This window comes from Ambystoma mexicanum, chromosome 10 (assembly GCF_040938575.1).
Source record: "Ambystoma mexicanum isolate Mex_15411 chromosome 10, UKY_AmexF1_1, whole genome shotgun sequence".
NCBI lineage: Eukaryota > Metazoa > Chordata > Amphibia > Caudata > Ambystomatidae > Ambystoma > Ambystoma mexicanum.
Window position 1 is genome coordinate 313,490,105 of NC_090932.1, and position 27,164 is coordinate 313,517,268.

At 46.0% G+C, this 27,164-nt stretch overlaps 1 protein-coding gene across 6 annotated transcripts in view; it reads right to left on the bottom strand.

Annotated features, from left to right (window-relative positions):
* LOC138491400 (zinc finger protein 883-like) overlaps positions 1–27,164 on the bottom strand; it is a 209,402-nt gene that overhangs the window by 97,635 nt on the left and 84,603 nt on the right. Inside the window, exon 1 of one of the 6 annotated variants that reach the window (XM_069617909.1) lies at positions 16,536–16,598. The exons of 4 other annotated variants lie outside the window; for them this stretch is intronic. The gene's annotated coding sequence lies outside the window, so the exon portion shown is untranslated. Of the gene's footprint in view, positions 1–15,970; positions 16,481–16,535; positions 16,599–27,164 lie in introns of those variants that run through there. One more of the 6 variants, XM_069617912.1, reaches the window with a different exon arrangement.

A 27,164-nucleotide genomic window follows, 5' to 3' on the forward strand; every position in this document is an offset into this window, starting at 1 on the left:
AGAAATAACCAAGGAGGAAATTGCTGAGGCAATTAAAGCACTGGCAGCTGGAAAAACCCCAGGCCCCGATGGCCTAAGCTCGGACCTCTATAAAACATACACAACAATACTATCCCCTATTCTAACTCATGTAAGGGAGGAGGCCTTGAGCTCCGGCTCCCTCCCAGATTCCATAACCGACGCAGTCATAACGGTCCTATTGAAGCCTAGACGTCCGGCCCATGACCGATCGTCCTATTGTCCACTCTCCCTAATAAATACAGACGCCAAGATATATGCGAAAGTGCTCGCAAATAGACTTCTCCCTAAAATGACCTCCCTAATACACCCTGATCAATGTGGCTTCATCCCAACGAGATCCACTGCCCTGAACCTGCGTAGACTGTTTGGAATTATGGCCCAGATCAAGCCTGATGCGCAGGCAGTGGCCGTCTCGTTGGACGCCGAGAAGGCATTTGACTCCGTCTCATGGGCATACATGTTTGAGGTCCTCAAAAAATTCGGCTTTGGCCCGTACTTCACACACTGCGTCAGGCTGCTCTACACCTCTCCCAAGGCTAGGATCCTAACAAACCGCACCCTCTCTACCCACTTTACCTTGCATCGGGGCACCAGACAGGGTTGCCCCTTCTCCCCCATCCTGTTTGCACTCACTATTGAACCAATGGCGGCTGCAAGCAGAAGAGAACATGAATTGAGGGGCATCAAGTTGGCCGGCAGCTACCAATCTATCTCATTATATGCAGACAATGCTCTGTTGTATATACGTAAACTGGAAAACAACTTAGAACCCATATTGGCAGTAATACAGGACTTCACTCTTCATTCAGGGTACAAAATCAACACAGCCAAATCTGAAATCTTCCCATGGACACAGTCCACCCCCTGCCCTTCACGCACACACAGTCTGCGATGGTCCCCGGATTATATCAGATATCTGGGATCCTTGTATCTAGAGACAAACAGTCACTATATATAGATAATTACGAATCCACTTTAGAGACGATCCACACCAAACTCCAGATCTGGACCAAGTTGCCCATATCACTGGCTGGTCGGATAGCAGTGCTCAAAATGGTGATCCTCCCCAAACCCCTATATATCTTTAATAACGTCCCAATATGGCCAGGCAGACCCTTTTTTGAAAACCTGCGGTACCTGTCAACCACCTTCATTTGGAATGGTGGGGCTAACAGGCTCAAATGGGAAAAACTGGTGGAACCCTACGACACGGGCGGCTTCGCTGCGCCCGATTATGAGCTGTACTATCTTGTGTCTCAGGCTCATTATGCCAAATTACTGGTAGAACCCTACAACAGAAGCACCTCATGTGCCCATTGAACGGCACTCGGTCCGCCCAACGGACTTGCGATCTATTATTTTTGCGACATCTTATAAAGACGACTGTAAATTCGATCCAGTAGCTTGCACGATCGCAGCCTGGGCTGCAATTGGCAAGCGCCTCCACATCGATATTTCCTATGACTCCCAAGCTCCATTGTGCAGCTTTCCGGGCATTTTCCCCTCGTATGACCCTGGTATACAGAAAGCCTGGATCCCGAACTATGACATTACAATGAAGGCTATGTTCCCCAATGGAAGCTTCGTCACCCCCGAAGACTTCGCTGATGCAGTGGGGAGGGGCCAACTTGTCACGTTACAATATCATCGTATGAAAGCGGCGTTCAAGAAACGCTGGCCATCATTCCCAGTTGAGCCACCCGAGCACCCTTGTTACCAGGCACTTCACTTACAGCCTCATATAGGCGTCTCCATACTGTACAACGTAGTCCAAACACATACGAAGTCCTCCAATAATATAAAGTCCACCTGGGAAGAGGACATGGGCACAACAATAGAGGAAGGAACATGGTCCAGGTACTGCCTCCTTACAAAGAAGGTCTCCCTCAATGCGGGGCTCAGACTCATACAATTCAAAATGCTCAATAAACTCCACTATACCCCTGTTAAGATGGCTAAAATCAAGGTGTCCACAAACACGAACTGTCCCAAATGCAATAACCCTCAAGCTGACTCATACCATATGTACTGGGCCTGCCCTGAAATAATGGGATTCTGGAAGACAGTAGCAAATATACTGGAAGACATTACGCAAATTCCCGCACAACTTACCCCCAAAAAATATCTGTTTGGCGACATCAGAAAATTCCCAGAAAAAACTAGGAGGCTATTCAACGTCGCATGTGTGGTGGCTAAAAAATGTATTTTGTTAAAATGGAAGACTCCCCACGCCCCCTGTGCAGAACAATTCTTAAAATCACTGGCATACGTGCAAAAATGTGAAGAAACGTACATAGGTCTGGTCCCCTCTCCGTGCAGACCTAAAAACATTTGGTCAGCGTTCAGGACTTACCTTCGCACCACCCCACCTAACTCGGAAGAGGATGATACCGACTGAAATGTGTGCCTTAACTCCGGCAACAAACGTTTAATATCATAAACTGTGATGTTGTTTTATACAGGTATATGTATGGGAGAAAACAAAGTGTATAACATGTATATCCATTACCACGGAGTGGTTCATGCGTGTGTATTGTGAATTGCAACCGAAAAATAGTTTAAAAAAAAAAAACTGCACGTCCGAGTGTCAGCTCGTGTAATTGGAGGAAAGGGCCTTAGCGCGTACACGCGTAAGTGACGCTGCACGTGTGGGCCGCTTTAAAAGGTACGTGTAGGACCCCATTCCCTTGTACGTGCTTTTCGTGGAGAGCGAGTGGGTGAATTCTGTACTTCTTGTCAGTTCACACGCGATTACTTCACAGCGTTTCAAGTTCATACTCCCTGTTACCTCTGACAGCGTTCTTTATTTTTTTTGGGCCTGTTTCCTCAAACAGCGTTCACTTCTTCTTTTGTCCTGTCTCCTCAGACAGCGTACAATTCTTCTTTTGGCGGGGGTGTTGCCTACGCGCACGTTTTTTTCACGTTCTTTTTCCAGGCAGACGGTGAGTCGCGCACACATTTACCAACTGTGCTTGCCCCGTGTGTTGCACACCCCTTCAGAGATCATTGTAAGCTGCGTGTAACACGCGTACGCTTGCACCTACTGACCAGAGCTCCGCAAGCCACTCAGGCTCTGCTCCACCTTTGAAGAAGAGGAAGAAGGGTGCTCTGGCACTACAGGCTGAGACCCCAGACACGGCTACACAGTCCGGCATGTCAAGGAAGCCTAGCTTTAATGACCCTGAACTTGATGCACTTGTGACCTATGTGTCGGCACATAGCCGCGAAATGTTGGTGACTGCAGGGTGCAAGACCACACCTGGTCAACGTAGGGCACACTGGCAGACCATCGCGGACCGCATAAGTGCCCTTGGATTTGTGAGGCACACAGCTGATGATTGCTACAAGCGGTGGAATGACCTGAAACGCAGAGCAAAGAACAAGCTGGCCTCAAATCATGCCGCTACTCTGGTGACTGGCAGTGGGTCTCCACAAGAGGACAACAAACTCACTGAACTTGAGTCTGTTGCTGGGACCTTCGTCACAGAGGAACAGATCCAAGGTGTGGGAGATCTACCTGATTACGACGCATTGTCCGGTGAGTGCCCATGCGTGTGTGTGTAATCCATGTGTATGTTGTTTGGGTGACGGGTTCTGATTGAGTGCCAGGTGAGGGTGTGTACTCCTGAGTGTTATGGGTCACCCATTTGCTTCCTCCCATACATTCACGTGCCTTGGATTTGAGTATGACTGTATCCCTTCTGCCCACAGTTGCCAATTAGGCCCACATTAGTGCACTTTACCTTGAACTGTCATCTTGCAACTACATTGTTCATATTTTGTAAGTTTTCTTTCAGGCTGATTGTTTCCACTCTCCCATTTTTACTACACATTTTTCTGCCCTATTGCAACATATGTGATATGCTTCGGTCATTGTTTACAGCCCACACTGGGCCACTATTTTTACCTGGTAATGTTAATGATTACACCATTCAGGCCGATGGAGTATTGGGCTGCAGAATTTTTTTATTAGGGCCTGTTTGGATGTGGAACATGACAGATGTTTCCTGTAATGTTAAAGTGACCAACCATTGATCAGCCCACAATGACTGTATTATTGGACACTGGATGTGTTTCAGTGTGTGGCACATGCATATTTAGCAACACTATTCAGCATTAATCTTCGCATCATGTCGATGTGACATGGATGTGTGACAATACTCATTCACTGACATATTGCTGTAGTTTTGTAATTTAACGTGGCTATGCTACATGACATCTGTGTGGTGGCATGTGTCATGTATGTGTATTGGACATGCCACTCACAGCCTGATGTGTGATGCCAGTGCTACCCAACATGCTGCAAATGTGTTGCTTTTTCATCTTGCTCTCCCCAGTGTCTGCCTTTTTGACTCCACTTCCAACTCTTTGACAGTGCATGCATGGCAGGGTTATAGTCATGTGGGACATGTGTAAATCACGTACTGGATCTCTGGCTTGTCACAGCCTATGTGTGTGCTATGGTGCTCGTGCCTGTTTCCATTTGTTGTCTTTCATGTTTTTGCAGGTGATGATGCACTTGATGCTGTTGAGGTTAAGGAGATGGTGCAGACCCAGGAGGAATCTCAGGCACGACCGGGCACCAGTGGGGGACGTGGTGTGGTGGTGGGTGAAAACCCAATGTTACTGCAGACCATACTGTCCAGGGGTGTCTCTGGGTGCACCTCCCCAGACCTCTATTCAGTTGCTGAATCGGATGATGAGACTTATGTGCAGTCGCAGATAAGTGTTTCTGGCAGGGATTCTGTTCTGTCCAACCCACCTGCACCAGGGGTAGAATCCTCTATGGGGATGTCAGTGTTGGTAGGTCCGCCTTTGGTAGTTACGGATGCAGGGTCAAACTCCACAGCATCTGATCCTGTTCCTGGGCCAGCAGATCAGAGGGGGAATGCAGTCCTGCAGCCTCAGGCACTGCCAGCACAGCAAGGTGTAGATCGCCTTGCCCCAAACAGGTGTGGTGCCCGTCGACGCGGTGGCTGTGCGCCACCAGGCAATACTGTATGGAAAACTCCATGTACGGTATGGCAACCCAACAGGCAGCATCAGTAGAAATGATGGCTCAGGCAATGGAGAGGGTGGCCACTTCCATTATCCCCCCTGAAAGGCAGATGGAGCAACAACAGCAGGCAACAGACTCCATTTGCCAATCACACAGGGAAGACATGTTGGCGTCCAACAGGAACCGACGGGCGGCACTGGAGACTCTGCGCGAATCCATATCAATAGAGTCCCAGGGCCACAGGGAAACCCTGAGGGTAGAACTACATAACCTCAGGCAGACTCTGGTTGAACTTGAGGCTTCCAGTAATTTAAGGGCAGAACAGCAGCTGGAGCAGCTCACACGTTCACTCTCAGCTGAACTGCATGCAACACGTGAGGAGATCCGGGCATCACGCGAGGCCATGCGTGCAGAAATGCAGGCAACCCGTGATGTGCTGCATGGGGATCTCTGCACTTTAATCCTCCAGAATCAGACCTTCCAGACCTGCATGCTTGCTGCCATGGAGGACCATACCGGGGCTTTGCGTGGGCTGCCTCCCAAAGTGCCACCACCTCCTGATGCAGCAGCAGAGGATGAGCAGAGCGACAGCAGTTCTCCCACAATGGCATAGCCATGCAGGCCATGAGCCCAAGGAGGTATTTTTTTTCCGCAATATCCACGCAGGTGGGTGTTGGTGTGCACCCTGTCCTCGAACCTCCTGGGTGGCCTCCCCCACCACCCCTTGGCCCCCACATGGCCATTTTTGATTTTTGATTTTTTTTTTTACAGTGTGTTGCCTTGTGTGGCTCCCGTGGGCATCCAATGTATTCCGGCTGGGCACATGCAGGCTTGTCCTGAGTTTGGGTTAGATGCTTGGGTTCGTGAGACACACACCCCTCCTGCTTCCCGTTTCCATGGGCTTGCAAAGGGTATGACCAAGTGACAGTGAATTATACAGTGACGTTGGGCTCCCATGTGCTGTGTGGGCAGTCTGTAGTCAATACTGTGTAGACATCCCTAGTGGATATTGTTGTTGTATTGTACACTGCATGGTGTATTGATATGTGCTTGTGCATCCATGTCTTCCTACTAATTTGCAGGTTCCTTCCTCATGTCTTCACAAGGCCGTCTACTTTGCAGATGCAGTTCACGTTGTATGCAGTACACTGAGACATTTGCGTGGCAGCAAAACTCTAAAGTTGGAAGGGGTCGATGTGCTGGCGTATTCAGGTTGTAAGACTACCACTACTTGAACTTAGTACTGTCATGTTTTTGCATTTTTCCACAGTGTGTTGCAGCATTGTGTTGGTGGTAAGTATTTGGTAATGTCTGCTGTTAGTTAAACATTACTTGGAGCATATTGTGTGTGGGCAGTTTCGATTAGGGACAGTGTACTTTGTGACACTTGTGTCAGGTCTTGTGCATTGCTTTGTTTGCTTTCACATTGCATGACATGCCATGGTGTGTTTGGTGGTGGAGCTGGGGAGGGGTTGGGTGACATGGCGCTGTTCTCATGTTGTATTTAGCAAGGGGGTAATGAATTTAGCAGCATAGATGTATGTCTTTTGATGACACAGCATTGGTGGTGTTTGGGTAGGTAGTGATGCACACAATGTACACTTCCAGGTGACCAATCTCAGGCTTGTATGGTTGTGACAGTTGACTGTCCCTTATGTCATCATCATTGATTGTCAGCTGGCATGTGCCAGGGCTGTGTGCACTCCACAGGTGTGTGATTTTATGTGAAGTAATTAGCCACCAGCTGCGTACAGGCTGCCTCACCACGTGCCCTTTCCCCTCCCATGCGCAGCGGGCGTGCATTTGGTTGGGGATGTGGGGGCACCACCATGTCCACCGGCAGGCCCCGGCGTGTTGCAACGTTGTGCAGGACACATGCTGCCACTATGATCCTGCACACTACTGGGGGAGCGTATAACAGCTGCCCACCAGAACGGTCAAGGGAGAGAAAGCGTGACTTGAGCACCCCAAATGTGCGCTCCACTATGCCCTGGGTTGCAATATGGGCTGTGTTGCATCTTACCTCGGGTGGCGTGGTGGGGTTCTGAATTAGCGTCATCATGTGGGTGCTCAGAGGGTAGGCACTGTCCCCTGGGGAGGTGGTGATGGGTATCATTAGTGGGGTTGTGACATTACTCAGTATCTGACATGCATGCATGTGCAGTGGCATTTATACTCACCAAGCAGCCATGTATCGCCATGCCGCCCAGCTTCTAGGTCCCGGTTTAGGGTTGACATTCTGTAAATGAAATGTCATGGGTGGACCCTGGATAGTTGGCATATACTGAGGTGATAATTCGCTTGGCATCACATACTACCTGCACGTTGATGGAATGCCAGTGCTTGCAGTTTCTATAGATGTGCTCAGATGCCCTGGGGGGACGTAGAGCCACATGAGTGCAATCAATGGCACCTAGCACTTTGGGGAATTTTGCCACCCTGTAGAAATCCTGGACGGCAGCCTGCCTTTCTGCAGGTGTTCTGGGCAGGTATATGTGCCTGCGGACTGATGGACGTGCAGTCATGATGGCCAACACCTGGTGTAGGCAGCGTGACTGCGTGGCCTGTGACACCCCCCCCCACTATAGCACTTGTCCACTGAAATGATCCAGTGGCCAAGAAGTGCAGTACATTGAGGACCTTCTCCAGGGGGCTGAGTGCTTGGGAGCACAGGGTGGGTGATGTGAGGTCATCCTCCCACTCACTCACCAGGTCGAGTATTATGTGAGGTGGAAACCTGTACCTCCCATATACTGGGTCATCAGGCATCCCAAAAAGGCTGGTTCTGGGTGTAAAAATTCTAGGCCTGACTATCCTCCTCCTCCTCCTGCGGTATCCCATGACCACTGCTGCTAGGAACGGTATGTTCATCTTGGCATCTGAGCTTGTTTGTTGTTTGCATGCACTTTTATGCTGCGCAGGTCCACGTACGCCTGCTTCCTGCTGGCGTACGTGTTTCTGGATTAGCGCATCTTTTTTGGCACACGCATTAGCCCCATTCGATTCCATGAATACGTGTTGTAGACGCGCGTGTGGGCGTTCCGCGCATTTGCCTCCTGTACTTCCCCCGTGACGCCCACATTTTCACGCGTTGTTCCCCATTCCGCGTGTTACGCCCCCTGTTCCGCCTACTTTTGTTGCGTGCGCTGCGCTATGTGCGCTTTCGCTGTGCGCTTAGCGCACGCTGTTTGGAGACGTGTGCGCCAGCGTGCGCCACGCAGAATTTTAGCGCACATCCAGGGATTTACACGCACACAGACTTCCATGAATCGCTGTGCATGGGTTTCGCTGCGATTTTTGCACTTGCGCTGCGATTCGCACGCTTTCGCACGCTTGCGCCGAAAATTTCAGCGCACATTAATTCCATGAATCGGCCTGTTAAAATTTTGTGGGATGAAGCAATATGGACAGAGAAGCAAGGATAGCAAAGGAACCGATTTAATGCATGCCACATGCTAACTATTTAAGTAGTACTAATACCAGAAGCTTGGATAAGGACCAACAGGGTCCTTTATTTTCAATCTCATTGATTGTAGCCTTAACAGAAAAGACGTGGAGAGTGCAAGCAACATTATAATCTAAGAATTGCTGAGTCTAAGGGCCTCATTACACGGTAGGCGGTGAGCCATGGCGCTATTAGCGCCATGGCTCATGCCGGTAAAATACCGGCACCGCCTTGGTGGAAAGGGGATTTACCGCCCGATTCCAAGGTTGGAGGGGCGGTAAATCCCCCTTCCACCATTGCCCTTCCCCATTCCCATTTCTGCCCCATAGGGCTCTATGGGAATGGGGAAGGCGCTAATTACGGCACTGCAATTTTGCGGTGCCGTAATTAGCTCCGAGGTCCCTTTGCGGGTTGGATTTTAACGCCTGCAAAAAGCAGGTGTTAAATCCCCCAACCCGCAAAGGGACCTCGTAGTAAGGCGGTAAGGATTTACCGGTACCGGTATTTTACCGGTACCGGTAAATCCTTACCGCCATCCGTGTAATGAGGCCCTCAGTTAACCGCAGAGAGGTAAATGCCTGTTTTTTTACTACTAGAGCTGGTTATCAGGGATTTGTATATGGCAACATGGCCAATCTATTGTTTGGTAATACCATTACAGCTCGCAATGTCGAAAGATGGGATACCAGAATGAGACGGAAATTACAGTAATGGTGTATGATTGGCGCACTTATGTTGGGTAAGATAATAATGTGTAACACAACAAATTAGTATGTTAAGACAAATATAAGCTTACTTTAAACGGCTATAATGGTGCATCTTTGCATTTTCAGAATCGCAATTAATAATTGGGACTAAGGCCAATATGAGGTCCTAACAATTTAACTCAACTAACAGGAAGAGTGCAGTGAGTTGAGAAATATCTTATACACGGGCAATCTTTAAGGTTTAACATGGTATGGGTTACTAAGTGCACACTTGAACACAACAACACCTTTATAGTAATCAGCCAAATGCAGGCAGAATAGTGCTGACACCCCACCAAAGTACTTTGCTAGAATGGGCCCTAACATGGCACAATTCATGGGTAATTTACAGACCGGATTTGAATTGCTCTACAGGTCTAATTGGAATGGTGGCTTGAGGACTATAGTTGCTTCACCAACAGCACTAAGGGTTGCCATTTGTCCTGGACTCTGCTAGTATATAATGATTGTTATAGATTGCTCTTAATCCTGCTTTTGTTTTATTTTTTCTGTTTGTTTTTGTCTTGTCCCCATCCCTTTTTTCATTTTTTCTGTATTATGTTCAACTCAAATTGGAATTTAAAAGAGTTAACTTACATTGTATAATGTTAACAGTTTATGTATCATCCTTAAGAAAGACCACGGCCCCGTTGGCTGTATATGGGACGTATGTTTATGATTTGCACAACTTGAATGCCAGATTGCTGGCTGTTTCATAGAATTTATGTTTAGGATGAAAATAATATTACTGTAGATGGAGACCAAATGAGTCTTTGGTCATTAAGTATGCAATGACAATCATGGCTAAGAGCGTATAACAACTGTCATTTAGTTTTGGACCTAAATATTAATACAACTACTACTTGGTTTAAGAACTGTTGTCATATATCTTTATTAATGATTTAAATATGGCCAAGGTCAAGGGTAGGACCTATATTAACTAGGACTGTGGCTTACTGACACAGCACCCAATTAACATAAGGGATAGAAACCTGGGTCCAAGCGCACACAATTTCGGACTACCCTAAACTTCCTAATCTATATATGTATGTGTATGAATGTGTGTATGTGTGTGTAGTGCATGCATATGTGGGACTGTGCATGGTGTTTGGAGGGGGAGGTGGGTGCACCAGGGGCATGAAGGTGTATTGTCAGTGGATACTGTGGACCATTGCCTCATGAAGATGTGCTTTACAGTGCCATTCTGGCATATATTGTGAGCATCACCATGTAAGTGGCAAACTGGCATATATTTGAGCACAGCCTGCATGAGCAACTACTTTACAAGACATGCTGGCATATATTGTGGACTGAGGCTGCATGACCATTTAGTTAACAGTGGAATACTGGCATATATTGTAGACATCATCATGAAAGTGTTTGACAGTTACAAATATTATAGCACTGTCCGCATGAACAAGTGTTTTACAGATTGCCGGCATATATTGCAGATGTCAGCATTATGAACATGTGCTTTACAGTGCCGTGATGGTACATATTGGGGGCACACTCATCACAAAAACAATGCACAAATCTTTTGTGGACTGCTATTGACCACACATCAATCTATTGGCTTTTTCATGTGTTATCTTATAGAACCGATTGTAAAGTGCATGCCATTCTACTCAGTTTTTCTCAAAGTGTGTGTTCTAAAATGCACCGTTTCAACCAATTTAGAAATGTCAGTGGGAACCCTCCCTCTTCCTCCCCAAATCCCCTTACGTCGGTTTGGGATCGACAGTCACTTGCACTAATTCATGGGACATCCTAGTGAACCTCCAATGAGAAAAATCACTAGCCGCCACTGACCTTCATTCACACTCACATATTCACCCACCCTAACTTTTGTTTATCCACCCCTATATTGCGATTCAATAATCCATTAATGCACTTTAGAATTATGCATTTATCCACCCATAAAGCCTAACACGATCCCATGCCCGTAAAGGTTCATTAATTAATCTTCAAAATATTTCATTCCAGCACCCCACCCTTATTTATTCATATGCATTCATCCAACCCTTCATGCACCCTCACTCCTCTCTGTCGGCTTTCCCCTTGGGCATATACCCCGCCTGCCTAAGTGTGTCTGTGCCCATTAACTCACAAAACGTTGTAAATATAAAGCAGTCAAAACCACTGGCCTTGTCAATGCTGGCTTCAAATACAGTTTTCTATGCACAAAACATTCTGCTTGGTGCTAATAATTTGCACATAGCCTAGGGTAGAGCTAGTTGGCTTTTGGATTGGAATAGATTTGAGAATGAAACATATAAAGTGGCTGCCAATTTAAGATCTAAACATTTGATTTTGTTCTAGACCCAGATGTCTGGGTACATGGTTAGCCAATGCTGTTTTCAGTAAACTACTATATGATCATGAAAGGGCATCAACGGTGTCTGTTACATATAAAAAGTTATTGCAGACACAAATGTGGTAATATACTGGACAACAATGATTGACAGGTTCCCTGGGATGGAACCTTTGTTACCTCTTATACAGCGTATTAGTACCCGGCGAGGGAGGTCTGGCAGCCTCCCAGCCGATGAGGAGGCTTGGATCGAGGTCTTTACCACACCGGGCCAGCTTCGCTCGTGTGTGTAACTATGGGCCCTGGGGCATTACCTGAAGCGGTAATGGCCCGCCACCCCAGCTCGGGGCTTATTGCTTGATTGAAGGGTTGATGGTGTAGTCACATTACAGAGAAAATAGAGGGAGCCAGAACTTTTCAACAAACACAACCCCTGCGATGTTAACAAACCAACTCAATCACGTTAATAAATCCATATCCAAAAGCGGTAGCGGCCCATCTGATCGTAGCCATTTCACCGCAATGGTGAAACAGCCATTTTGCCGCAATTTATGCAGCATGTATTTAGGGGGCATGCCAGGATAGGCTGCATTCAAATTCTACTTATGAGGTACTGGAGGGCAAGGGGCTGGGTGGAGGTGCGTGAGTGAGAGGGGGGTTTTGTGGGCCTGCCACTTATCAAAAAGCCACGAAAAATGTGGCAAAACACAAATGCGATCAGATGACCCTGATGCTCCAAAAGGATATTATTGCCAGTGATTACATCACAATAATTAAAAAATAATCAAAAGCGTATTCACTACACTAAACAGATGCTGCATGAAAGATAGCTACGTTACTTTGGCAGGTATGCACTAAAAAGTGCACCAACTCCTCTGAAAATATGCATATACTGTAGTGTTTCTTATGATATGTTTTCCAAAAGGATGGTCTGAACTATTTACTTTACATTAATGATGTATAATTATACAAAATTTGGCAATAAGGTATTTTTAAAGAATTAATTTTGGAACATTTTATTTCTAATAATTTGATGGTCTCGACGGACATTTTTTTATGAATTCAGCATTCACTTTAACCTTAAAACCCGTATACAGGGCCTTATCGTATGCCCACCCCTCAAAAAAGTGGCCTCTCTCTATATAAGCACGTGGAGGTCGTTATGGCCCTCCTCTCAACCAATCAGAATGTTTTAAATGCAATCAATAACTACTGCGTTCTCAACATTCTGATTCCAAAACCAAGCAGGGAAATAACAATGCAATTTCCTGGCAACCCGTCTTTCAACAAGACACTTCCTTTCTGGGAGGAGCCTTTTGTCATGGCAACATCCTATTTAACACACCAGGGAGAAAGATAAAACATGGGAATGTGCTTTCACTTTCTTTTAGGTGAACCGTTTACTTTTACATAAAGCATGCTCATGTTAAATCCACAAAGGCACAATCAGGGAGTGTATATTGAATCCTAATAGTTGGACGACATCCACCATACAGGGTGGATGTATAGCACACACAGCTGGACATGCTTACAACCTGCTCAATGCTCACTAAACTGTAACGCAGGAAGAACTAAACGCTCCCCTCAAAGCAGGCAACCCTGGCCCTAGGCCACAGTGAAGATCCGCCTAAGAGGGAGAGAAGGAGAAGTGACCCTACATTAAATAATTAAAAACCAGGAATGCATCTGACAATCTAGAAGCACTCGTACTCCTAATGTTTGTTTGTTTGTTAATGCTCAAACTATATTCCCTCCAAATGGGCGGGAGTTTCTCTCCACTCCACGTGTGCCCCTAAACTAAGGAGCGAGACTCAAGTGCAGTGTCTCCAGATTCGCGTGAGATAATGACCATTCCCCAACTCATTATCCCCCGATAATGACCTGTCCCTCACTCTATAAGGCTATATTAAGAAATAAAACATGGACCCATCCACTCTAACAAACCATAGACCAAGTGCCTGTTTTCCTTTCAAAGAGAACATTCTTGAAAGAAGTGAGGCCCTTCAATTCCAAGGTCATAGTTAAACTAACATGCTGTTAAATGACCACCAATGGGGGTTCAGCCCAGGGAGAAAACCCCAATCTACCCTGCCAAATATTCGCAAAGAAATCATGTCATCCCTTGACAATAGCAAAACAAAGAGGTGATGGTTGGAAGGTTATGATTGAATCGTAACCTGTGGCATTGCTCTTGGCAACCCTCCAGACCATCGCTCTTCGCCTTCCAAGCCATTACAAAATGGGAAAGACCAAGTGCAAGTCAGGCTTGCCCCACCCCAAAAGCGGCAGACCAGCCCACACTAATTGGTTGCATCCCTTCTGCTCAATGCCTCAAGCATCCCCAGACATACTTCGGTCTTTACAAGAGCCATGCGGCAGCGTTAACCCTATTAGACCTAACTGATGTGTACGACACAGTAGACCATATAATCCTCGAACACAGAATGACAATGTGAATGGGCATTACGGGATTAGCATTAAAATGGTTAAAAACCTTTCTCCAGAATTGATGGAAGTCATAATGTGAGGTTTCAAGTCAGACCCCTCTTTATTCCATTGACAGTCCTCAAAGCTTGGCATTGCCACCTTGGTTTTTAATGTCTACGCAAAGTCCTGGGCCACCTATTCTACCTTGACACAGTCGACACTCAACTCATGATCAGCAACCTGTGTACGCCACCTCCGCATTGGAAGTCTCTCAGAGGCTTGTAAGCAACAGTTGTACTCCTTAGTATTGGCAAGCTCTTCATACAGGCTTCTCCTCACACTTGCCTTTATCTGGATACATGAGCTCTTCACTGAGGCTTCTTCGGCCTCTTGACTTTATCCAGATGTATAATAAGCATGTCACAGAAGCTTCTTGACTGTACATGGATTCTGAAGCAATTCTCTTTTTCTACCTGATGACATCGGGATTAGGATGTGTTTTACCATACCACCATAGGCTAACTCGGAATCGAACAGTGTGTCTTGGCTTATAATGCAATGCAATATACATATTTGCAGGTACTTTATTGTGCCTTGTTAAAGCTGCACATAATGGGTTCTGGCAAGATGTCTGGAAAGTCATACAGATGTTCTCTATGTTTTAGGGGTATGCTGTGCGATATGTAAATTGTAAGAAGCTGCCGTGGAAAGAAATTGTAAAGATTGTGAGGGTAAAGTTATTCTCATAACCCAGTGAGTTTTGGAAAATATCTTTCAAAGTAACAAAACAATATGCACTTGCTGCAATCACGGCCACATGATTTGCATCGACCGGGCGGATGAAATGAGACGATGACACACATTCTTTGTCTACACCCCGAAACCCTATAACAATATCCGCTCATGATCACCAATTAAGGAGGGATCTCAAAATCTGTCATTTCAGGCAATGCTTATTCCACTCCATTGGAAACCATTGCACTCTATTGGCATCCTCAGCTGCTCCCTCCAAGATCGATATTCCCCCTAATCAGGTGTCCACATTTAAAGTGGTAAACTGCTAGCCAGGTATAAAAAGTAATCTGACCTTCAGCGCTCTGCATGCTCACAGCCTACCATTTCTTACTCACAAGGAGTCAATTATCACTCACCAATGACTAGTGTAAATTGTGACACCTGTCTTAACGAAACCCTAGGTTTCGGCATCCTATGAAAAATCATGCCTTTGGGACGTTTGAATTCACTGGCTTCTATGTACTTAAAAACTAACTTAAAAAAAGATCCTTTCTATCTCTACAATTTGGTGAATGACATCAAGTAGTACTCATTAGAAAATAAATAAATTACACATTTGGCTGTAGGTGAAAGTCTCTTTCAGCATGTGTAAATGGCTTCACATTTTCCATTTAGGTTTTGAACCACCTATATGTGGGTGTTGTTGCTCGGGATTCTCCTGGTTGGGTAGAATCCCTAAAAGTTGACTGGATTATTGCTCCAGTCTGTGAAGTCGCTGCTTCGATGATAAGAACGCCGATCCTGCAGGGTGTTGGTTCCACACCTAAATGGAACATTTGAAGCCATCAACACATGCTGATAGAGACTTTCACCTGCAGCCAAATGTGTAATTAATAGGTCTTAACCCCTCCTGATGAGCCATGAAAGGAATGGTGAAACACGTGTACAACCGCTGTGATACCTCAGCGTCTGGGCGTTGCACAAATGTAACAAATAAATGTGAAACAGGAACAGATGTGTGTATGTGGTCAACAAATACACACACCTTCGAGTCAACAACAATCGGAAAGAGGAAACATGAACACTGACGAGATACATAGATACAATTAAAAAAGCTATGTGTTTAGGTCATACATGTTCAGAAAGAGCTTTAGAACCAAATAGATGCAATGTTGTGATGAATATGTGCCTTTACAAACAGAGCAAGCTTCCCCAGCCGCCTCCCCACCACACAACCACACAAAAGGAAGCGCCTACCAGGGTTGGACACAATGTTAAATGCTTACCAGTTCAGCAGGGGCACAGGTGAAGTAATTCGTTTCAAAGAGCCTAGCCAGTAAAATGGAGAGGCATTATGTAACGACAAAAGAACTACTCTAGAAATATACGAATAGCTCGAAAATGCAGTGGAACAATTAACAATAAAAAATAAAACCAGTGTCCTCGTGGTGCCTGCTCAGTTCGACCTCTGCCCACAGTGCAATGTGGCAATGCCCGAAGGGCATGCCCGTTAGAATAGTAAGGGCCACTTCATGATCTGTGCAGCTGGAAGTTGTAATCATTGTTGCGGGGCGAATGGGCTCTAAAAAGTGCAATTTCCCACAAATGTACCCCAAAATGCATCCGCAGGTACTACTCAAACGGTTGGTCATGAAAAGTCACGAATTGAATGCAATTCATGAATTACACACTAACACCGTTTTACCTATGCCCTAAATGAACAAACGCAAGGGGACAGCTACACTTGCAGAGCAAAGCCAGTCTCCAAATAACGAAAAAAGAACCCACAGTTCCTTTCTCCAGTCGTGATCGACCGGAATACTGTATAAAGTGTCGGGAATTGAGAAATACCTTTCTAGATAAAGACAGAGACAAACCCAACTCTTTTTCTCTGGGCTCTGAAAATGATAGTCTAGGCGGAGTCCGAGAATGGGGAGTACCACGCAGACGCACAGCTCCATTCTCCACTGCGACTCGGTAGTCAGAAAATGAGGAAGGACGCCATTAAACATTCACCTAACTCTCCTTTGCCAGGGAGTTCTACAATTTAGGATTCGAATGAGTTAGAAACAGGGCACCAAGCGGGAAGGAGTTATGGGCATTAGTGGGCAATTAGATATCAAATAAGAAAGAATAATAGAATACACGTTTCCTTGAGATTAAGATTCGCATGTGGGAGGGATGCGGATGACTCCACAGTCACAAAGCCTAATTCACCAGAATGCTAACTTTCCGTAAGGTAAAACCAAAAGGTGATGGCTGGAAGGTTGAGAATTAATATTAACCAAGGGCACAGCTCTGGGAAGCCCTCTAGAACACCGCTTTTCAGCCTGCCAAGCCCCTACAGGAGTGAAAAGACCATATGCAGATCAGGCTTGGTCCCACCCCAAATGGGACAGTCTGGGCTTTAAGTGGGTTGGTATGAGCCAGGGTCAAGCACGGGCAGTGGCAGTCTCCCAAAAGGCCTCCTGAGCCAGGAACCTTGCTGGGGCTCACTACTGACTAACCCCAGACATGCCGACACCTCAGGCAGCCTGTGTAGCTGAAACACTACACAGTTAAAGGGCTACCTGTAGGTGTCAGCACTTCGGTTTGGAAAAAAGAAAATGCATTGCCTCTTCTTTTTCTAATCTGAAGTAGTGATACCTGCAGTCAGCCCTTTAACTGCAAAGCGTTCGGCTAATCAAGGTGCCTGATGTCTCTGTACTCAGAGACAGGAGGAGGACTGGAGTACCCGGCTCTCCTTTTGTTTCTGAGTAAAGAGTTATCATGCAACACGCACGCCCTCCTCCTGTCCGAGTAAAGAGACACACATGCAGCCCTTTCACTCCAGAAGACACATGATTAAAGCTTCGTAAATGAAAGGGCTGGCTGCTGTATGTGAGAGCTGGGGCTCACTGGTGCCACACCTTTGGAGCGCACAGCCCCCTCCTTGGGCACACCAAAGGTAATAAAGCCAGTGCGCCCCAGCCCACCTTGTTTTAACCAGCCCCCCCTTTTAGGCAAGGGGATGCTCTAATTAGGGGGCATGACCTAAGTACACCACGCCCCCCCACAATTTAGCCCCCCACTTAAAGTGCTGTGGACAGTCCCGCCTGAACTGCTACGTCACATCCCTTCGAGACCTCAAGCATCCCCATACATGTTTTGTACTCATTGGGGGTTATCAGTCAGTTTCGGCCTCATTGGGGGTAATCATTGATGAGTAGCTTTGATGTCTAGAGCCAGCAAGCTTTGGGACCCACGTCGTTTCCCTTTCAATAATAGCTTCATAGGCGAAGAACGATGGTCTGGAAAGTTGCCCAGAGCAATTCTAAACCTTCCAGCCATCACCTCTTTTGTGTTGTCACAGTCACCCTGAGTGTGACAGGTATGCTCAGACATGGGTCCTATGCCTGCCGGGCCTAGAGATCCAAGCTATACTTCACTGATGAAGCCCATTGAGGCCAAAATATGTCTGCGGTTACACGTGGTCTCGTGCAGAGGGGATGTGACCAAGCAGTTCGGGCTGGACTGGCCCTTTTGAGGTGGGACCAAGCCTGATTTGCATATGGTCTTTCCCCTTTCTGTAAGGGCTTGGCAGGCAAAAACCGATGGTCTGGAAGGTTGCCCAAAGCAATGTCAAAGGTTCTAAACCTTCCGGCCATCACCTCTTTTGTGTTTCTAGCTTTCTGTAGGGGCCTCATTACGAGTTTGGTTGTAATTCGGCAGCAAATCTGTCAAATTACTGCCAAAACCGATTACCGTTACCGCCACTTGGTCCACGGATTTACCATGGGATTACAAGTGGTGATAGGGAGATGTTAATCCCCATTTTCAGAGGCCATAGTGCTACATAGCTATTTTGGTGGAATTACCAATGTTGCTGATTTTTGGTGGTAAGGGGGAGGATTTACCTCCAACTTGTAGTATGGCTGTAGCATACATGGCGACATTCTGTGACCAAAAATCTGTAGGAATCTTGATGTTTCAAAAATGGGAATTAGCATACTGATGGCATCACTGGAAATGATGTCACATCAATTTGACCCAATGTAATGACAGAGCATGACATCACAGGAAATGATAACATGTGAACTTTGACTGTATGACATTTTTGTTTATTTTGTTGGTCATTTGTTATATGCCTATACACATGTGTCTCAATACGCAACAAGGCAAGGTGAACGAACGATCCTCCTACATTCAGATTGTGCAAGTGCAGGATATTTATAATGCGCTTAATCCCGAGATCGGTTTCAAGCACGGATCCAGGATTCGAACCTGTGTTGCTCAGTGTGGTCTTACTTCCAACACCCGCGCCTTGCCACAGAGCTCAAGTGACATATGACCTTGAAGAGATCACAGGAAAGTTCAACATAATGGCTGGGTACCCACTTGTGTAGAGCGGAAAAAGGTCAGAGGCATCTGTGAGGAGTTTATATTACAAGGGCGACAACGAAATACAGCTGGGGGTTAATAGCCGCCGATTATCACGAGAGGGCCAGCTAGCAGGGAGCTCAAACAGGAAATACCCACTGAAAAGCTTTAAATACTTCTATGTCAGCAAGTGCCTGATGTGGAGGATCCAGTGAAGGTTGAGGTGGTAACACTTCTGTATACCCCAAGGGAAGTGACGGCCACAAAGGATCCCGCAAATGCATCTTGTAAGGCAAGTCCCAGAACAAAAGTAATACAGAGAGACATATATTGCTGTGTTATAACTGCTGACTGGCAACATGGGGCAATTGTTGGGGACCTCCCTGAGGCTCATGGCTCCTTTCAACTTAAAAGGTTTCCCTGCCCATGGCACATCAAATATTTTAAAAAATAACTAATTTACTTGCCTCAGAGAATAGATGTTTGCAGCTGTGTGTATACAGCAAAGACACTTGGAAGTTCACTACTCTGCACTGAGAGACAGAGCACTAGCTCGGACCTCTGAACAAACACATTCAATTACCCCATGGCACAATGAGCTCAGGTAGATCTGAGAGGCACGGATCAATGTGTGTGGTGTCCCTCTGTGATGCTCCGACACTTGCCTGGATATCACAGTGCCCAGGCCCTGGGCAGAGTGTCTGTTTCATGTCCTCTATGGCCAGGCAGCATACATCCATCAAATGAATGGGACATTTAACATGCCCCCTTCATGAATCTCACACTGGACAGGGCTGGCTGGCCCTCAGGCAGCCAGGCTTGGAAATCAGTAGGTTTTGACAAAAAAAATCTGTAGGCGGTAGGACTGCTTAAAAAAGCAGTAGCCTACCACCCAAATCGGTAGAGTTGGCAAGTATGCTGCAGCAGTAATGGAATTACTGGCCATTACGGCTGTTTTTACTCGCATGCCGTACTTGTGAGCACCCACGAACATCTTTGTGCAAGCATAGCAATCATGGAATAACATGATCGCCTATGAAGCAGGCTTCTAAACGTGGACCCAGATATGGGATTTCACTTTACTGTGTTTCACATATTTTTTTTGCCATAATCTGTTGCTCATATTTTTAGGTGTAAATGTCAAAAAACATTTGCCTGGTTAATAGAGGGTTCAGCCTCAAGATCATTTTTTTGTCACATGTACCCAGAAGACACTATAGGCCTCATTCTGTGTTCGGCGGTAATTCTGCAGAATTACAGCCAAAATCAGTTACTGGTACTGCCACTTGTTCCTGTGGGTTTACCACGGGATTACAAGTGGTGGTAGGGCAATGTTAGTCCCCATTTTTGTAGTCCATAGAACTCCATGGTGTTTTTGGCGTAATTACCGCAAGCAGTAATTCTGCTGCAGTAATTCTGCCAATTTTTGTCTTTAAAGTGGAGGATTTACCTCCAGCATGATACATGATGCTGGAGGCAAATCCTCCACTTCAACGTCAATCTCGGGATTTGGCAGCGCAGTAAAACAACAGTAATTCTGTTGCCACGAATAAAAGTGGTGGTAATGTAATTACCACCACTTTTGTACTGCTCTGCCACACTCAGAATAAGGCCCTATCTTTCTATAGTTCGCTTTTGAGTCTCCAATGAGTGCAGTGAGATGTTTTTGAATTGAGATCCATTGAAGAAAATGCAGCTGAACAACATATTTTAGTTTGATGAGAATCTATAGGGAGGGAGATCCCATTGACACCTATGGAAGGTATGAGTATTTTTGGGTGGTTTAAATATAGTCCAAATTAGTGACAGATATGTGTACGCAATCTTGGGCTTTCGTGGACAAAATTATTTTGGGACACAGTGATCGCCTTTTCCCCCATTGAAAACGTTTATTTATTTATTTTAATTTATAATGCGCCGATAACCCGCAGGCCTCGGGGCGCAGAGATATGGACACGTTTACAAATGGACAGTGCTTAGAAAGACAGGACAGACAAACAAGTGAGCAGACGGCCTAAAAGGTAGGTTCGACAGGGAGATTATTTAAAACAGAGGGTCTTCACTTGCTTGCGGAAACTCAAATAGTTGGTTTGCAATCGAGTATGAGTGGGGAGATTGTTCCAAATGCCGGGTGCCAGTATAGGGAAGGATCTGCCAAGACCACATTTAAGTTTATGCAGAGCAACTGTGATTTTACCGAGGTGGGTAGATCTTAGTGTTCTGCCTGGCACATAGGAATGAATCCTGGATTTCAAGTAAGCCCGGGGCTTTTCCATGGAAACATTTATGCACGATTGTTAAGGCCTTGAAATTGACCCTATCCTCTATTTTCAACCAGTGTAGCTCTCTTCTGGAGTCACTGATGTGCTATGATTTGGTTTTTTGCTTCACAATCCTTACCGCATTATTCTGGAAAACCTGGTAGCTGTGTATGCATTTTTTAGAAGCACCCGGGATCAGGGCATTGCCATAGTCCAAACGGGACAATATGGCGGCTCTGGCAATGGTGGCACTGTTTTCCTCGGATATATATAGCTGGATGGATTTTAGTAGCCTGAGGTGATAAGCACAGTTTTTTTTAAATATATTGTGCCTGCGCGTTTGTCCCCAATGAGGCTTCAAGCATCATACCCAGGGTTTTAACTTTACTTAGGACCTGAATCTGTGTATCTTTTATTTTAAAACCTTTATTTTTTGCTGTCGAACACATTACATCTCACAAGCTGTTAGTATCTGCATTTGCAAATCTCAATATACACAACATGGAGTGTATCTTTTATTTTAAAGGATTTATACGAGGTGGATAGTTTGGCTGTGACTGAAGGGGATCCAAAGATCAGAAGCTCGGTTTTTTGTCCATTCAGGCACATCCAATTGGAGTCCATCCAATGTTCCACGTTATTGTAGATCAAGGTGAGCTGGTCACTATCTTTTTGATAGTCGCCGCATAGCTCCATCATCAGCTGCGTATCGTCAGCGTAGTTGGTAAAGAACGCATTGATGTAATCAAGAACGAGGCATAGGTATCTCAAGTAGATGTTAAAAAGTAGAGGTGACATGCTTGCACCTTGAGGAACTCCACAAATGATTTCCTTTTCCATGGAGAACTTGTCGCCCCAATGGACCTTAGATATCCTGTCTTTTAGGAACAACATAATCCAGCCGATGGCTTCCTCCGAGCAGTTAGCTGTTTTCACATGCTGTTATTTTAACATGCTTTTAGAAGCAGGCAAATATTTCTTTACACTAGAGGTTTTGTTAACAGTTTGGAGGTGTGGTAAAAAGAATGCAGTAATGGTATTACCAGCACTTACTGCACTGCCAATTTAAGAATGTGTACTGAAATTCACCATAATCCACCTGGTTTTGGAGGAGTACATTTCTTCCACAAAAAAGTATTATCGCATGCGATATTACCACATGTGGAAATATACCATCTCCAATGGAGTCCTATGGGATTCTAAAATGCGGAGTAATGGAAGGGTCTGCATGATTCAAAGTCTCATTAAAAGTCTGGCGGTAATACCGCCACACTCTTACTGAGGCTCATGGGCACATTAACGATATGATACTTTTCTGTACCACGACACCCATCGCACCATTTTGGTCCCTAATGCAGGTGAGTGGCGTGGCTTTACTCGTGCCCCCCATTTTTGGCTTCACAAACGTGATTTTGGCCCCCCAGGCCCTGCACGCTCAGCCCTCCACACTGGGTCCTAGCCCATGTGTTTCCTCCCTAGCTCCCACCTCCTGTCCCTCCCTCCTCCCCGATTGGCCAAAGCTCTGTGTGTATCTACACAAGAAGTTTTTGAAACATCCACGACACTCATCGCACCATTTTGGTCCCTGGTGCAGTTGAGTGTCGTGCCTTTACTGGTTCCCCCCTATTTTTGGCTTCACCAACTTGAATTTGGCCCCCCAGACCCGTGCCCTCAGTCTTCCACACCGGGTCCTAGCCCATGAGTTTCTTCCCTAGCTCCCGCCTCCTGTTCCTCCCTCCTCTCCTGATTAGATAAAGCTCAGTGCGTATCCACACGAGAAGCGTTTGAAACATCCACGACACCCACCATACCATTTTGGGCCCTGGTGCAGGTGGGTATCGTGCCTTTACTGGTGCCCCCCATTTCTGGCTACACCAACTTGATTTTAGCCCCAGAGGCACAGGACGCTCAGCCCTCCACAACGGGTCATAACCCGTGTGTTTCATCCCAGGTCCTGCCTCCTGTCCCTCCTTCCTCCCCTAATTGGCCAAAGCTCTGTGTGTATCCACACGAGAAGCATTTGAAACATCCACAACACCCACCGCACCATTTTGGTCCCTGGTACAGGTGAGTGTCGTGCCTTTACTGGTGCCCCCCATTTTTGGCTTCACCAACTTGATTTTAGCCCCCCAGGCCTCACACGCCCAGCTCTCCACACAGGGTTCTAGCCTGTGTGTTTCCTCCCTAGTTCCCGCCTCCTGTCCCTTCCTGCTCCCCTGATTGGCCAGCGGTTCCCAGAAATATCATAGTGCTAGGGCAGCCCTCTGCCTGTTGCAGCCCCTGCGGCTAAGGGCCCTAAGGCAAAGGGAAGCCCCTATATGCAGCCCAAGAGGTGCCTGCAGGTGTCAGCAGGGGAAGTAGGCTGACCATCACTAAAAGAATATTCGCCATCCACGGCCACCAAAACCTATCCCGAACCCTGCCCACATATGACTGTGTACTGGAGAACCCAGTGAACCTCTCACCCGCCTACCTGAACACCACACTACGCTGAGAATAAGCCGCAGGTAAAGAAGTGCCGGCCTCCCGACTGCAGTGACAAACTCTGCAGATTCCCAAAGCAGCTGCCCACAACTCTCGCACTCACACCCCAACTGGCCCGCAGACAGCATAAGCACCGTCGGACAGTATCCACACATGCCGATAGAGGAACAGACAGCCGTCAACCAGCTTCAACAGACAAGGTAGGGAGAACTACGGGTATTAATTGCTACCACCTCCTGCACTAAGTAATCTATTCACTAAACATACACAACCAGGACACCGCCTGGGATCCCACCCAATGTGAACAAGCCTTACATACTTACACTGAAGTACCACTGCATGGTGAAACCTAGGCATCCATCTGCTTATCTAGGAACCTCAAATCTAGATTTTTTATTATGGTCTGCCATTCTGTGAAACCTAGGCCTTTCTCCCGTTATCTAGGAGTCTCAAATCTAGGTGTTTCTTAATTACTGCGTGTTATTCTGTGAAACCTAGGCCTTTCTCCCGTTAACTAGGAGTCTCAAATCTAGGCGTTTTATTATTATTGCGTGCCATTCTGTGAAACCTAGGCCTTTCGGCCGTTATCCAGGAGTTTAAAATCTCGTTTTTTTTAAAATTCATGCGTGCCATTCTGTGAAACCTATGCCTTTCTCTCGTTATCTTGGAGTCTAAAATCTAGGTGTTTTTTCTACTGAGTACCATTCTGTGAAACCTAGGCCTTTTTCCTGTTATCTAGGAGTCTCAAATCTAGGGTTTTTTTAATAACTTGTCTGCCACTCTGTTAAACCTAGGCCTTTCTCCCACTCTCTAAGATCCCAAAATTCTAAGGGCCTCATTACGACCCAGGCAGAATGGGTTTAACAGCACCGGTAATGGTGCCAGTGCCGTTAAACCCACTCCGCCCTATTACGAGGTTCCCTCGTGGGACCCGGAAAGGACGTCTGGTCAGACCAGGCATCCTTTCCGGGTCCCATGTCCTAGAACAAGGACCGACAGGTGGGCTACTGCCCGTGTAAACTCAATACCCAAACCAATCCTACTACCAAGGACACAAAATACCCGACGCAGAATTGGACGCCGCCAAAGAGACCTGGAACAAGGCCCAACCACAACAGATACACAAACTCACCCTTCTCCAGTAGATGCCATCTGGAATACAGAACGCACCCCAGCAAACAATACAACCAACAGAACCTACATCACAAGAGAAGAATACCTATACCTTACACCGTACCTTGCAAGAACAGCAGAACCTCAACACTTCAAAGCCACTGATATGTCCAGACAAGCTAAGAATCTTCCTGAACCCCGCAAAAAAAATGAGTGGACCCAAGAAGAGAAAGAGACAATACCAACAACCTTACTCCATATATCACAAGAACAGAAGGGCACCACCGACAACCAAATCAAAACACGAAAGATGATGAAGCTGCAAAATTCATCAACCCAACTATCAATCTAACAGACCGGTTCAACGACGAAGCGGCCTCCATGGAACCTCAACAACCGGTGACAACAACACAGAAGCACTCCAACTGAACATTCACAAGTCAAAACTGGAAACAACAAACAAACTGTACCACACCAAAAAGATCCATTGCAATCTAATCAACGCAAGGTCAATGTCCAAACATGCCACGGAAATCTACGACCTACTGTGCGACGGAGGTATCAAGATCCTATTCATAACTGAAACATGGCTAGATGACAACTACAAAATCACTCTCCACAACTGCCTGCCTGAAAACTTCAAGTGCATCCAAGCAAACAGGAAAAACAAAAGAGGAGGGGGACTAGCAATAGTCCACAAGAAACACCTGGAAATTAAAGACCCACTAAACTTCAAAAACTGCAAATCTCTAATCCTTTGCCTATAAACTAACCCCATAACAAACCTGAAATTCCTACTGGTATACAGACCACCGACTTATGATGCAACCTTCGTAGACGTCTTCACTGAAGCAATCACAAACCTAGCCATCGAGCAGGAACACCTGATTATCCTCAGTGACTTCCACATCTGGTTCGATGAAGAAACCATAACTACATAAATATCACTAGCCAAACAAATGGAAACAACGAAATTACATCAACTAGTCCAAGGAGAAACCCACACGGCAGGACATACACTAGACGCAATCTTCTCCAACAAAAATCTCATTAGCATGGCACCACCAATTCAGATCCTTTGGAGCGACCACCTCATCATCCCTTTCATGATCAGGCTGGCCACACCAATAATCAATCAGAAGGACAATCTGCTGACTATCATGAAAAGAAACTGGAGGACCATAAAAAATTGCAACCTAACTGAGCTACTGGAACTCAGTAAACCACAAACAACAACCATGGACGAAGCTGACCTCCACAAAAATATAGAACTATTCAAAACTGGATCACAACAAAAATAGACGAGATTGCCAAAGAAAAACCTTTTACCCCATCACGCAAATGAGCGACAGCAAAATGGTTTACCCCGCTACTCAGCACCATGAAAAGGAAAAAATGAAAACTTGAACTAGAATGGAGGATCAAAAATGGAGCGTGCGAAGAAATTCCAATTCCAACAACAAATTTGCTCATACAAAAAGGAAATCCAAAAAGCTAAAAGGAAATACTTTGACAACAGAATCATCAAAACGCCAAACACCCAAAAAGAACTGTTTAAAATCATAATCGAATAAAAAGAAACGCTTGGCTGCAACAATGTTCCGATACCATCGAAGAAACTATACAACGACCTTGCAGACCACTTCAAAAACAAAGTCATCACCATCCAACAGACCATACAAAGCAGACCATGCAACCACAACTCACCCACTCGTACGAGGAACGCCTGAACAAACTCCGAAGCTTCCCCCAAATATCTGCGAAGACATTTGTTAAACTGGTAAGCAATAGCAACAAAACAGGCTCCCCCGTGGATCCATGGTCCCCAGACACATACAAATCACACCTCGCACAAGGAACACCCATAGATTACTACAGAAACCTCTTCAATCACTCAATCGCAACAGGGAAAGTGCCACAATCCTTCAAATCAGCATACATCAAGCCGTTCCTCAAGGACACAGCAGAAAACGTGGAGGACCTCTCCAATTACCGACCTATCTCCAACATCCTGTACCGAGCGAAACTACTCGAACCATACGACTATAGAATAACCTAAGAACTCATAGATGAACACCACCTATGGGACCATGCACAAGTGGGTTTCAGACCAATGAGAGGAACGGAAACAGCACTTCTCTCAATCTGGGATGATCTAAAGTCAAAGGCAGACTCAGACAAAAGCACTACTCTGATACTTCTAGATTTCTCTGCAGCATTCGACACAGATAATCACAACATCCTCATCAGGAGATTAAAAGAA